Source organism: Bactrocera neohumeralis, chromosome 6 (assembly GCF_024586455.1).
Source record: "Bactrocera neohumeralis isolate Rockhampton chromosome 6, APGP_CSIRO_Bneo_wtdbg2-racon-allhic-juicebox.fasta_v2, whole genome shotgun sequence".
Classification (NCBI taxonomy): Eukaryota; Metazoa; Arthropoda; class Insecta; order Diptera; family Tephritidae; genus Bactrocera; species Bactrocera neohumeralis.
Window position 1 is genome coordinate 27,768,079 of NC_065923.1, and position 15,494 is coordinate 27,783,572.

Genomic DNA, 15,494 nt, shown 5'->3' on the forward strand with positions numbered 1-15,494 from the left:
GCACATAACCATGCTTAAGCGTGGTATATACTTATGTATGTATGTAGAGGGATGCTAATACATATGAAGTTATTTTTGTCAGCTCCATATGTCTGTATGTGTGTTACTAAGTTATATATGCTTATATACATAAAGGTATAAAATTATATATCAAAGCGGTTATATGCACTTGGGAGTCAGAAAAAAAATTTTTCCTGATTTTTTTATTAGGCATTTTATAAAATAAATAAATGCTTTCATAGAATTTAATGTGCATAACTAAGCACTAAGTTAAGGTACAGGGTCGCAGTAGCAATTTGTGGGCAAATAATTTTGAAAAAGTGGGCGTGGCGCCGCCCTCTATTAAGTTTAACGTATATATCTCTTAAACCACTTAAACCTTCTGCCATTTCTTCCGTAAAATTTAGTGTTTCTGACGTTTTTTGTTAGTCGGTTAACGCACTTTTAGTGATTTTCAACATAACCTTTGTATGGGAGGTGGACGTGGTTATTATCCGATTTCTTCCATTTTTGAACTGTATGTGGAAATGCCTGAAGAAAACGACTCTGTAGAGTTTGGTTGACATAGCTATAGTAGTTTCCGACATACGTACAAAAAACTTAGTAGGGGGCGGGGCCACGCCCACTTTTCCAAAAAAATTACGTACAAATATGCCTCTCCCTAAAGCGATCCTTTGTGCCAAATTTCACTTTAATATCTTTATTTATGGCTTAGTTATGACACTTTATAGGTTTTCGGTTTCCGCCATTTTGTGGGCGTGGCAGTGGGCCGATTTTGCCCAGCTTCGAACTTCCTTCTTATGGAGCCAAGAAATACGTGTACCAAGTTTCATCATGATATCTCAATTTTTACTCAAGTTACAGCTTGCACGGACGGACGGACGGACGGAGACAGACATCCGGATTTCAACTCTACTCGTCACCCTGATCACTTTGGACTCTCTTAGTTTTAGGACTTACAAACAACCGTTATGTGAACAAAACTATAATACTCTCCATAGCAACTTTGTTGCGAGAGTATAAAAACTACTTAAAGCGCGATAAATCAATAACTAAATACGCCAGAAACATAAAATTTTACCCCTCGAGATGATATGACTGAGCGCTAATGCAGCCGTGGTCAAAATCGGACGATGGGCGTGGCACCGACCACTTTTATGTGAAAACACATATCTCGACACCCGCCTGACCGATTTCAACCAACATGACATTCAACTAGCATCCCTATAATGCAGTGTGAAAATGGGAGAAATCGGACTACAGGCACGCCTACTTCCCATATAACACATTTTTAAATTCCTTCAGACTCTTTCCTTTCGAGTGTACAAATCAAGAATCAATTAATACAAGTATAACGCATGCCACCCTATGACCAAAAATCTAGGTATCGAAAATGCGAACCCTAAAGCCTTTAGGTGACTTTTTACCAGATTTATAATTGAATTACAGAGAGAATCCTTTCCTGGTAATAGTATGTCTATGTGCTACAATTGGGTGTAATGGGGTCAATACCTCCTGTAGCCCCCATATACCTAAAGATTGTCGAACTTTCGGGTGACTTTATACCGCTTATATCGACCTATCGACCAATATGTGAGTTGGGAGAGAGCATCGGGCTGAGTATTAAGTTTGTCACGATTTAGCCATGTCCGTCTGTCTGTCTGTATATATACGAACTAGTCCCTCAATTTTTAAGATATCGTTTTGAAATTTTGCAAACGTCATTTTCTCTTCAAGAAGCTGCTCATTTGTCGGAACAGCCGATATCGGACCACTATAACATATAGCTGCCATACAAACTGAACGATCGGAATCAAATGCTTGTATGGAAAACTTTCACATTTGACAAGATATATTCATGAAATTTGATATAGATTATTTTCTAAGGCAACAATGTTATCTCCGAAGAAATTGTTCAGATCGGTTAACTATAGCATATAGCTTCCATACAAACTGAACACATAGTTACTAACAGAAATGCACCTGTGAAGGGTATTTAGCTTCGGTGCAACCGAAGTTAACGTTTTTTCTTGTTGTGAATAAAATCGGGTGCAAACTCACTCTAAACCCCTTGTAACTAGCAGGCCTTTTTTACCTGAAGGTACTTACCTGGTTTTAATTCTTGCAAGTTGCAAGAGCGTGAAATCTTCGGTTATACCCGATCTTAATTCTTCCTTACTTGTTCTGCTTAAAATTGTCTCAAGTCCAAAATCATAAAAAATGTATTATTACATTAGATAAATATAAGTTATGATCTAAGGACTAGTCAAAATTTTGGTTTTTGCCAAAATAGCGGCTTCTAAAAAAAGAGTTTTTTTGTGAAAAAATTGAACTACAGACTGGCTTAGCTTAGGTTAGGTAGTGAGGTTGATCTAAAATCGATAAATCTCAATTGATATACGTCCTTTATATTACCCGAAAACTTCTAAAAGTGGATTACTAGATTCTCATCGATCGAAGATCGTTTTGAGTTTACCACAAATTTATTAAAGCGTTTCATATCAATACCAGCAACTTCGCTAGGTTCGCCAAAAGTGTGGGTACCGAGATATTTCAATCTGTCTGACAAAAGCCAGACAATGGAGGAGGTAGATACAAGATGATCCCCCTTCGCCTTCCATCATACAGCTTTGGCAAAGAGCGTCCGACAGAATGTTTAGCGGCGAGGTTGACTTTGCTAAGAGACAGTAGTTCGGAGGATATCTTATGGTTCACTCTGTACAAGAAGTATCTCGCAGTCGCACCAGTTCTGGTTGTTACCAAAACTTGCTGAGCTCACTGGAGGTCCAAAGGTCCACAAGTTCTGTTTGTTGGCCAGCGCTTGATGAGCTCATTGGAGATGCAAAGTTGCTTCGGAGGCAATTGGGAAAAGGATGCACTCCCTAGTAAGCTCATCAGCTTTGCAGTTTCCGGTGATTCTGATATGACCACCCTTCATATAGTCGTATAGTATGGAAGAAGTTTGAAGCTATCGCTAATGAGGTCATCAGCGATAGCTTCGGTCATCGTAGTGAATGCACATCTCTCTAATGGAAGCTGCACTTCGGAGGTGTACATCCACTGCTATATTGATGGCAGCCGCCTCCGCTTGAAAGACGTTACAGCGGTGTTGTTATCTGAAACTAGAAGCGGTGGAGAGCTCTCAGCAGAAGACCTTACCACCTACTCTCATTCTTCGACCCATCTGTGAAAAACTCACTGAACCTCTTTTTTTTAATGACTTCGACCCCTAAAAAATTTCTCGTAGTAGTGTCAACCGAGAAGTAACCGCCAGGAGAAGGTTCTGCGATGCAGTGATCTAGATTGTAAGGAATACAATCGAAGCAGTGTGGTATTTCTGTGTATCCCTGCCCGCTTTAATCATTGCTTGACATATATGTCTGTATATCTAATACTATGTTCAGACCGACACTTAATCACACGATTTCGGCTGTTGAGTGGTTTATCCCACTAATCTTATAAATTTATCAAGATTTCGCCATACAAAAATGACAGTTCAAAATCACTTCATCGGAGTGATTTGAAACTGATCCACGCTAAATCCTCTGTGCGACTCTGATTTTGCGCCATATACTTGTCAGCTATGGAAATCTATTCCATTATCACAGCTGATTTAGACACTATAAAAAGGAAAAAATGTAAACAAACAAATTTTTATTAGAGCAATAAATCTAATTTTTGCTGAAAATCGACTTCCCAAATGAAAAAATGCGTCCATTATTTCCATTATATGGAAAATATTTAAAAGAATACGGCTTTTATTACAAAATACTATATGACAATGTTTTCTTTTGATAAATATTGAGCGATGTAAATTCTTGAATGGCAAAAACAGCTGTTTTTAATCTTTTCAACGGCAGTAAGAACACTGTTGGGTTATGAAATGCTTAAATGTAATCTAATCTTTTAAATTTTCGGTCTGAACATGGTATAAGGAGGTCTTGTAAAATTTTCAAGTCGATAAGTCCAACCGGCTCGGAGAAATTTTGCTCACCAACTTTGAAAATATCGGTTCGAAAAAAACTCGTTAAAGTTTCTGGTAGCCGATTACACTAAATTGAAAAATTCGTAAAAATACGCTTATATATTCGAAATTATCCGGATCAACTTCAATTTTTCGGGGAATATTTTATTTATATAGAATAATAAAAAAATCGATTTTTTTAAATTCGCAAGTGGGTATAACCTCTTAAGTAAATGCGTACATATATACAAAAATATCGCTTATATAAGTATATACATATGTACGTATATGAATATTGAAGTAAATATATGTGAACAAAAAGTCATATGTACTTATGTATATTACTTACTTATACATATGTACATATATGCCAACTTCAGCGCATTTTTTCTCGCAGTCCTACATATTGCTGTTGCTGTTGCCTTCCCCAAACTATATAAGGCCAGTGCGAATTTTCATAGTGGTTGTCGCCTGTCGCGTTTCTATATAATCCAACCCCATGGGTGGTGTGATTTTAGCGCTTCATATGCATATATGTATGTGTTGTAGTTGTACACCCACCAATTTCGGTCCACCACAAAGCCAACCTCCAACCCCATGGCCAGCCAGCCAGCTGAATACATACATATATATGTATATTTACGACTTTATATCGGCGCTGCGACAGCGCAGCATCATACCACACTTTGCACACCCCTCTCTGCTGTGTAGGTCTACGTGTGTGACTCGTTAGCCGTTTGACTTGCCAGCTTTGTTGTTGCGAGCGCTGACGTGGTGCGCTACTTGCCACTTGTCACCGCACGCGGCCGGCACTTTTTCGCATACGCTTTTTTGTTTTTGTTTTTGCATTTTCTTTGAACTTTTTTTTGTAAGCGCAACGTTGCGCAGCTTCCGATGGCGCATGCGCCCAACACTGTCGCTGACACTGGCATTAACTGTATGTGCTGTGCTTGGCCAACACATCAAGCATTGTCGCCGACGCAATTGCCAACAGCTTCATCACCATCACTAGTGTCCTATGCGGCGACACCACCACCACCACCGCCACCGGGTAGCTGCGCGTAGCGAGCGTACGCTTCGAACGCTTACGACTTGTGGAATGGCTGAGTTTAGCAGCAGTGGTTCACGATGTGTCGCTGACGGAACACATCATTCTAGGCCTAACCACAGATCGGAAAGGACATCAGCGGCGTGCAGTAGCCAGCTTAGCCAGCCAGCAGCCAGTAGCCAGTAGCCCGCAGCAGCAGCTTCAAACGCGGCCGTGTTAGCAACAGCTCAGCTGTGAGAAAGTGCTGGCCGTTCGCTTCAACTCAGTCGTGCTTGCGACCTGCCGCGTTACACTTGTCGAAAATGTAGCGCTGCGCAAGGAATCAGCGATAAAAAAAATTAATCCGAAATCGAAATTAGATAACAGTACTGCAAGTTTTACTCTAACGGTTGTGCTCAGCGTTTACAAACGAAGCGAAACGAACACGCGTTTGATACAATTTGTTTATTGTTGTTGTTATTTATTAGTATTACGCCTTTTAAAGTTGACGGTTTTTGCTTTTAAAACAATTTTATTAAATAAAATTCAAAAGAAGTGCCTTGCGTGCTACATTTTGGGAAGAATGTAGACGCCGAGAAACACCGAATCGCCTTAAAACATCCAGTGCCTTAGAGATAGACGCAAATGTTTCGGTTTTAACAAAAAAATTAATATAAAAAAAAAAAAATTAATATAAAATTAAAAAAAAAATTATATAAAATTAAAAAAAAAATTATATAAAATTAAAAAAAAAAATTATATAAAATTAAAAAAAAATTAATATAATAATTTAAAAACGGTAAATATACGATTTTTGAATATTTTAAAAAATAACGGTTAAAATTCGAAAATAATTTTTTTCGTGTGCCTTAATCGCCGCCATAGCCTTAAAACCTACACACACACACACACAATCGCTTGTCGAGATTGTGCCGTTACGTGTAACGTGTTTTATTGTCCAAGTTTTATACGTCGTTTTTTCTCGTCATATTCGTCGCGTTTTTAATCCCATCGCTTATTGTTGTTAACATTAAACTACTTTTTACCGCAAATGTATACGTTTTAAAAGCTATTGCTGTTGTAATTTTAAAAAACTGTAATTGTTAAGCATCGTTTGTTGTCGTTATTGCGTTCGGAGATTTTAGTTTTGTCGGTTCGTTTAATTTCGAAAATAATAAATTTGTTATACGAAAAATCAACGTTACGACGTACGTCCGTACGTGCAACGTAACGTTGTTGGTGTCACATCACAACGTGCCTCAAACAGTTGTCGGCGATTCGGTCGCGTTGAACGGCCCAGCGCAGCCAATGCCGTGGGCCATACGTTCACCACGAATCGCACGATCGAGCTGCTGTAAACGATTTATAAAATCTTCACACAATTGCCTTGCGTTTTGCCCGATGTGCCTTCACGTTTTTAAAAGTAACAACGAAAGCTCAGCAATGAGTTTCAACTGTCCAAAAAGTAAGTAGCGTTGCCAAAAATATTTATTAACAAAAACAAAAAAAATATTAAAACAAAAAAAAATTATTAAAACAAAAAAAAATTATTAAAACAAAAAAAATTATTAAAACAAAAAAAATTTATTAAAACAAAAAAAATTATTCACAAAACAGTTATCAAAAAAAAAAATAACTGTTTCGGGTTTGCTAATTTTTGGAGAACATTTTTATTTGAAAAAAATAGTTCCTGGGAATTTGTTTGCTTTGGTTTTGAAGAACATTTTATTTGAAAAAAAATTGTTCTAAGGAATTTGCTTTCTTTAGTTCGGAGTACTCTTACAATTCTTAAAAGACACTTAGTGTGACAACCTTAAAATGGCGATGCTTTTAATTAAAAAAAACAGCTACTGCATCAATGTTTTTAAAATTTTAAGAATATATTTATACATATTTTAAGTGGTTACGTGGATTTCCTCCCATAAAAAAACAACCCTTTTTCAACAATTTTTTTCTCATATAAAAACTGACATATTTTATTAGAATTTTTAATTGTTACAAACATACACTATTAACTAAGAATTTTAGAAATTTTTGAAAAAAAAAATATTTTAAACTCGGCCATTGCGATGCCACTTCCGGTGACACCTCGGAAAAAAGATGCATTCGAGATGGCAGGCTAGCTCTTAACAGAATAATTTAAAGTGAAAAATATGTGTTTTAGTTAAAACCTTAACTTAGAACTTGGACCAAAGGTAAAAAACTGAAAAGTGGATTTTTGGTAGACATTTCCGTGAAATTCCTATATCATCAAATACTTTTTCGAGCTGTGAAAAAAATTATTTATTTATTTATTTTAATATGAGCTGTAAATAAATTTACAGACATACTAGGAAAACAAAGGGAAACTGGCTGCTTAGGCCTTCGTCCAAAAAAAAATTAAATTCTTATTAATGTTACAATTTTACTGTTAGGAAGATTGACACAATTAATACAAAATAAACTTATGGATTTAGTTCGGTACCATGTTGCAGAGGCTTCTTGAAAAATTTCCACAGAAGTATAAAAAAGATGGTATTCGAGAGCCGGAACTAAAAATTGCAAAGATATAATAGGAAAAACACTCCAGAATATCTGACTTTGAGAGAACTTACCGGCTTTGAGAATACATTTTTCTTTATCTATCATGCTCTAGCAAAGCGGCGCACTGCAGTTTGAAGTTGCTCTCGTCTGACCACAAAACGTTTCGCCATTGCTCAAGTGTCCAGTTCTTGTATTTGTTTGCCCATTCTAAACGCGATTTTTTCAGTTTTTGGGTCAGCATTAGCTTTTTTGCAGGACGTCTTCCGAACAAACCGCCTTATGGCAAAATTCTTCGTACTGTTTCCACACTTATTTTCACTCCATTATGTGTGTCCAGCCCTGACTGTATAGAAACGGCACTTTTGAATCGATCCTAAACACTTATCATTATACCCTGAACAGGGTGTATTAAGTTTGCCACGAAGTTTGTAACACCCAGAAGGAAGCGTCGGAGACCCTATAAAAAATATATATAAATGATCGTATATCGAGCTGAGTCGATTTAGCCATGTCCGTCGGTCTGTCTGTATATATACGAACTAGTCCCTCAGTTTTTAAAATATCGTTTTGAAATTTTGCAAACGTCATTTGCTCTTCAAGAAGCTGCTCATTTGTCGGAACTGCCGATATCGGAGCACTATAACATATAGCTGCCATACAAACTGAACCATCGGAATCAAGTTCTTGTATGGAAAACTTTCACATTTGACAAGATATATTCATGAAATTTGGTATAGATTATTTTCTAAGGCCACAATGTTATCTCCGAAGAAATTGTTCAGATCGGCTGACTATAGCATATAGCTGCCATACAAACTGAATGATCGGAATCAAGGGCTTGTATGGAAACCTTCCTCATTTGACGATATATCTTCATGAAATTTGCTAAGAGTTATTGTTCATAGAAACAATATAATCTCCCAAAAAATAGTTCAGATCGGATTACTATAGCATATAGCTTCCATACAAACTGCGGTAAATTCCCACATTCCTAACTTGAATGACGGTGTTGCCACTGGTGCGCTTTTCAAAACCGCTAGTGCACTTATTGTTTTCTTATAAATACAAGTAGATAGATAAGATAATCTATCATCAATACTGGCTACTAATCACCACTTAAACTTCCCATTAGCTTAAATCACACTTCAAAGAATAGCAAGCGCAATAGGGAACTCGGATTTTTTTTTTTGTAATTATGCGTAAATTATTATTATTTTTATCAATACTTACCATTACCATTTGAAAACCGTCAGATCAGCATTATCAACACCTTAACCAATTGGTAAAAATTCTTTCTTTTGTGGCTGTTAAAAATGTACATGAAAAATGTATTACTTTCAATAAAGCGCTAACAAAACAATGAATAAAAATTTAATAACATAATAAATGCGGTCCTTAATTAGAACTTACTTCCAATACAGACATTTCGCAAACATCGATACACAACTATTTAGTGCCAAAACTCTATATTTAGTAATAGAATTACGGTATTGAATTAACTGTATGTTTACACTTGTTGTTAGCTTATCCATTAGCGACGCAGTGTGAATTTACGATGATTTCCTATAGAAAAATGGTGAATGAATTACATTCCGCGCGCCTCAACGCTTTCGGCACTATCGACAGACACACATACCTACATCATACTGCTTACATATCGGTACAATTCGGTTTTATGTACTCATTAGAGCGCTTGCTGGGCACTTGATAGGCGCACACCTGCTGCGCAAATTACGAGCGTGCGGAGGCGACAAAATTCCATAGCGCTCGCTAGCTGCCTGGCTGACTGGCAGTCATTAAAGTGCAAAGTTGCGCTGAGATAATTATTAGCCACAATTTGCCACCCCAAAACCGTACGAAATGCATGCGTAGGCGAATTGTGTGTTTGTATGTTTAGCTGTCACGCCGACAAACAACGGAAGTTGACTTTCGAATTCTTTCGAGTTCTCCCTTGCCAAGCTATCCTTCCGTGCAAACAAATCATTCATCCATTTGAAATTAGATCCGCTAGAGTTATGACGGATATCGCTTACAATCGCACTAACATTTACACAAGCATATTCGTAATAGCAAACAGTGTATTCTATTAATTATTATGCTTTTCGATGTGTAATCAAGTAGTAAATTTCATTAGTGTCCTGAGGCTTTTGTTTGTGGAAATTGATATTTGGCTGCACAGAGACATTATTGTCGGTATGTATTAAATAAAGTTTGCAGTCAAGTGTATAGTTGTAATTTTTATTGCGATTTTATCACTAATAGTTCGGTCACATGTCATTTTTAATTACTAAATTTTTTTATGTGCTAAATTATACTCTGAATTACTTAATTAATATTTGAATTCTTTTAAACAACGATACAGGCATAAAGGTCTTAAATTGTGTTGTAAATAATTTGAATCCGACCAGTTAAAAAAAAAACGAATTTTCCAAATTTTTTTCTGAGAAAACCTATAAATTTATTATTTGGAAAGAAACTACAGCTGATCTCCGGGAGCTCATCTCAAAGACGTTTTGCGGTGACTACTATATCCCTGAATGGAATCCTCTGAAATGTTAAATCTAATAAAGCACATCGAGGGAAAAAGCAAAAAAATATTTTCCGAGAAAATAACGGTTTCTCATAAAAAATATCGATTTTTACAGAAATTTCGTCCGTAAATTGTTTATAAAAAAATATTTATCGGTAAAAAAAACCTTCGATTAATTATTAAAAATTTATTTAAGGGGTCCCGGTGGTCTAGAACCCTCAAATTAAGGGTGTTTTCAGGATTTTTTTAAGGTTTAAAAAAAGAGCAATCGATTTAAAATTTTTACAGTTTATTTACACACTTATGAAGAGTACAAAAATATTTTTTTGTTAATTTAAAAAAAAATTTAACAATATTAAAAATGGCGTCCAAAAAAAGCTATCTTAAAAAATGACTCCCGGTGCCGTTGTTGATTTTAACTCTTCAGAACATCTGAAACATAAAAACCAAACAAATTATTAATCGGTAGGAGTGCAGCTATCGCTGGGAATACAACCAAAAAAAAAAAATTAAAAAAAATTTCGCGCTTTTGAAGTTCGGATTCTGAAAACAGCTATTTTTTGACCAGTTTTAGATCGAAAAAAAATCGAAGTTCTTAAAATTAAAATTTGATCGTAGTTCCAGCGATAGATATTGATCTTATAAACACCATATTAAAATTTCAAGTGATTCGGATGGATAGTTTTTTTTTCATCAACGGCACGTTGAAAAAAGTAGTTTTGAGATAAATGACGTACAAAGCATCCATTCATTGAGCTAAAATAATATGAATATCCTTCCAAAAATTTTAAAATATATTCTTAAAGGATTATACATTCGAACTATCAAACAAAAAAAATCGATTTTTTTGAAAATTCTAGACCACCGGGACCCCTTAAGAAGCACGTGTTAAAATGAGCGAATAATCGTTTAACTTCGAAAACTCCATTTGGAGAAAAACGCGTTTAAAGTTTGGAATGCACTACCAAGCATTCTGAAACATTTTTTCAAATTTGCCTGTAACTTCGAAAATATTCACCGGAACGATATGAAAGTTTCTGTGTGTGCTCCTAAATAGTAAAAAAATCGATTTTTGAAAATTCCCATTGTATATAACCACTTAAATAAAATAGGGGTTCGACCTTAACTTAAAAAATGTTTCAAGTTCGACATTCACCATACATAGTAAGCGGAATCTAATTTTTTTATTTAATGAAGTTCTAAATTTAAACAAATTCAGTACGAATTCTGCACTAAATTCAACAGTCCATCACAAAAGTTCAACAAATATACATTTATATTTTTTTTCAGGTATAAAAGTAGAGAGGTGTTATACTCTATAATAACTTTATATAATCCAGACATAAAATTGTCATTCTGAAAAAAAAAAAAAAATTAATAAAAAAAAGTTTGGCAACCCCTGCAAGTGATAAAATTTGAATGTAACTATATCTGAATCAAAATATTTGCCTGACGAGAATAAAAATTTATAAAAAAGTTTGCAACCCCTGCAGGTACCAAAAAGGGTTTACAATTTTCTACATACTTAATAATATCACGCGTATTGAAAATTTGGTATTGAATTTTTCGATTTTTTCAAAGCCTTCATATACTTGCTAACTTTTCAATTCTATATAACTGTATAATATATTTGAAAGTGTTGTACAATTTCGCAATTTCAACTGAGTTTCTTCAGAGTCAAATTGCTTATCCGAAGTTACTAACAAGATTTGACAAAAATAAAATAAAAGTTTGGGAGCCACTGTAAGTGCATAAACCTCATTGTTACTACTCCTTCAGAGTCAAATTGCTAATCCGACGTTACTGACAAAATTTCACGAAAATAAAATAAAAGTTTGGGAACCACTGACAGTACCTTAACCACATTGATACCGTCTGTCAATAAAATTAAATTACAAACTTTTCAATAATTCGCAGTTCTACATAACAGCACTTATTTGATAATGTTCTATTTAATATTCAGTTAACGCTTTCTCACATGTTATTCGTTAGTTTGATGTAACAAATTAGAAAAAAATATTATAGAGAATATGCTAAGCCATAGTAGTGAATTGTTTGACAAAATGCAAACAATAAAAATGGTGCGGAGCACCAGGCCTTACTGAGACCTTCGGGCTCGTTAGCAACTGTCCCTGTTCTCTCCTCCCCATTTACTGAGAATACGCACTCAGGCGTTAGGGTGCGCTTTAGGTAGCTCTTTGATATTATTCTTTACTTCTCTCTCATTCACTTAAGTAATTTAAAAGTAAATTATTTTAATTTTTTTTCGAAGTGTCTGCTTTTAACATAATTCTCCTCAGTAGCTTAAAATAAGCTTGCATTTCGTTGCTTTGCGCACAAGCTTTGCACATGCGCCTGCCATGCGGAACGGCTGAATCCAACGCATACATTGCCGCATGCCCATTACTAGCTTGCCATAAGTGGCTGCTGCTAACCCTAACAGCACACAAACAGCTGTAACTGTAATTTTCCAATTCTACTTGGCGCTGTTAAAATCTCTACAAACTCTACAAGGGTAGTTTGTGCCATTGCCATACCGTTTCCGTGCCGTAAAATGAAAAGCTGTATGCATTACCAGCATATACATACATACATATGTGTGTGTGTGTATGTATATGCCGCTATGGCAGTGGGAAAACGCGCATAAGCATTAAAACTCAGCGTGTGGGGAAGTTCATTGCCTAAGTGCCACCCTCTAGCCATGTGCCACTTTTGTACGCGTTTATTGTGCCAGTTTGCAGTGACAATCGAGCGCACAGCATCAGCATCCATCCCCCAGAAATGTTGTGAACCGCAGAGAATCGAATCAAGCCGCATTTCTGTCTGTAATCTTATATGCGTGTATGTGTGCGTATTTGTGTGAGTTGTCTGCCAGGAGATGAAGGAGCACACACAGATTTTAGCTTTTTGCGCTGCGCGTGATTTTCAGTTGTTGTGTGGAATTGGTGGCAAGAGGTCGTGCGTCAACGGCGCGCTGTTGTGGAAAAATAGAAAAAATCTTGAGTTTTTTTTTGCTGAAATTTAATAAGTGTTTAATTTGATGTGCTATTGAGCACACAGTTGTGGACATATTGGCGAAAGTGGGAGTGGCAGCGCCTACCGTGTGTGGCAAAAGCCTCAAACAAAAGTAACTGCGTGTCTTTCCACGGCGTATCTTGGCGTTGATAACCTCAAAATGCTTACGAAAACTGCAAAAAGTAAATGAAAATATTGAAAATAATGGTTTTATTTGATTTGCAGTTAATTTTCTCGAAGAATTCGTGCAATTTCATATGGCGGAAGTGTAGAATTCGGTGAAACGCTGCAGCTGGTTGAGAAGTTGGTGTGAAAATTCAGCTTTTTTCTCGGCATAAAAGTGTGTTTTCTGTGTATATAATAGACATACAAATGTACAAACATACATATGTATATACATACATACAGTCAATGGCTAGCAGCAAATAATCACCTTTCTCCGCCATCCCTTTTTAATTCAAATGACCGAAGAATATCGATTTTGTTTTATGCTTTTCATTCTTTCAATCTCGTTTTGGTGTAATTTGTGTGCTTTCTACAATATTTCACTTGGTCTTATGGCTGGTAAAAAAAATCCATAAGCCAGCACAGCCTGGGCTGGGTCAGCAAACAAAAGCAATCACAGGCGATTACTAACATAGTTTATTGGAACTACTTACATATATACACAATAATACTTTTTTTGAAATACTGTGACTTTTGTCAGCATTTTGCTTTTACGCATACATACATAATATAAATATACACACATACACATATCAACACATAGTTATCTACATACTTACTTACCTACATATATATAGTACACTGCTATGTTATCAGCTTTAATTTTTAACAGCACACTGTTATATATCCTTTTAATTACATACTTAATCAGCATACATACACACATACAACACTACAAAAATACATACATAAATTATATTGACAAGGTGTGCCCCAGTGGCAAAGTGATGCTTGCAGTGTTTGTTTGTTTTCTCTCCACTTCCTGCCTTGCTATTGAGCAGCTTTCCAGCTTGAACCGGAAAAAAGTATCGAATTAGAAAATAGGCAAGCATTTAACTAAAGGCAGACGGCAACTATACGCATTATACATATAAAGAAGAAAAAACGTTATTATACCCTGCACAAATCAAAAAGTTTTCCATATAAGCACTTGAATTGTATCGGTAAATTTGTATGGCAGCTATATGCTATAGTGATCCGATTTGAAAAATATGTTAGGAGAATGTAACGTTCATATGCACAATAGTTCACACTAAATTTCATCAGAATAACTTGTCAAATAAAAAAGTTTTCCATACAGGGACTTGAGTCTGATCCTTCAGTTTGTATGGCAGCTATATGCTCTAGTGGTAGGATCTAAGCAATTTGTTCACAGATTTTGCCATTGTCTTCTATAATATTCCATGCGAAATTTCGTGAAGATATCTTGTCAAATAAAAAAATGTTCCATACAGGGACTTGAGTCTGATCGAACAGTCTGTATGGCAGCTATATCATATAGTTGTCCGATATCGGTGATTCTGACAAACGAGTTGCTTTTTGGGAAGAAAACGATGAGTGCAAAATTTCAGATCGATATCTCAAAAACTGCAGGACTAGTTGGAGGATTGAGCGCGTTATTACAATGTTATGCATGTATATATCGTCACCTAAAATGCACAATAACGTAACATCACTTTTCATAAGTTTACAGGCGAAGGAAAAACGAAATAATAGAAACCACTCATACCGAAACAAAATATGAGTTTTGGTTATAAAATGGTTATACATTGGTTATCATATACTCAATTTGAGTTTTGGTTATAAAATGGTTATAAATCGGTTATTTTCTCTAGCAGCGAGTTACGATTTTTTTTATGAAACGTTGGCATAGGTGACGATATGCTTTATAAGCACTCCGACGTAACCTTCTATTGCTGCAAACTTAATAAACACTGTGCAGGGTATAACAAAATACACACAAACCTACATATAAACACACAATGCAACTAAGCGCGGTCGTGAGGGTTGCCTAATGCCCAGTGCACAGATAACTCTAAGAGCAAATATTAAACGTGAGCGCATTGCGGTAAAACATACATTTACCGTAAGTCAAAGTAAGCGGAAGCGGCTGTAAGAGGGGTTGTTGTTGCTGGCATTTTGCCAATTATGCGTACTGTGAAGAAGTTTTAAGGCAAATATTGACAAAAGATACATACAGATAGCCATAAATGACAGGCAGTTCACCATTCACAAATACAAAAAATGTGAAAATTTTTAAAAAGTAATTTCGACTAAACAAAGTCGCACAAAAATTTGTTAAAATTAACTTTTTTATAAAACTCGATCACACATTTAATAGATTGTATTTTATTTACATATCTGCAATAGATAAATATCAATATGTATGCGTTTACAGCGTAATAGATATGGAGACCGCAGCAAAGTGG

At 35.7% G+C, this 15,494-nt stretch overlaps 1 protein-coding gene across 6 annotated transcripts in view; it reads left to right on the top strand.

The window, feature by feature from the left end:
- The window catches only part of LOC126763382 (talin-2), a 77,597-nt gene that overhangs the window by 38,356 nt on the left and 23,747 nt on the right, over window positions 1–15,494 (top strand). Inside the window, exon 1 of one of the 6 annotated variants that reach the window (XM_050480837.1) lies at window positions 12,992–13,241. The exons of the other annotated variants lie outside the window; for them this stretch is intronic. The gene's annotated coding sequence lies outside the window, so the exon portion shown is untranslated. Of the gene's footprint in view, window positions 1–12,991; window positions 13,242–15,494 lie in introns of those variants that run through there. 6 annotated transcript variants of the gene reach the window in all.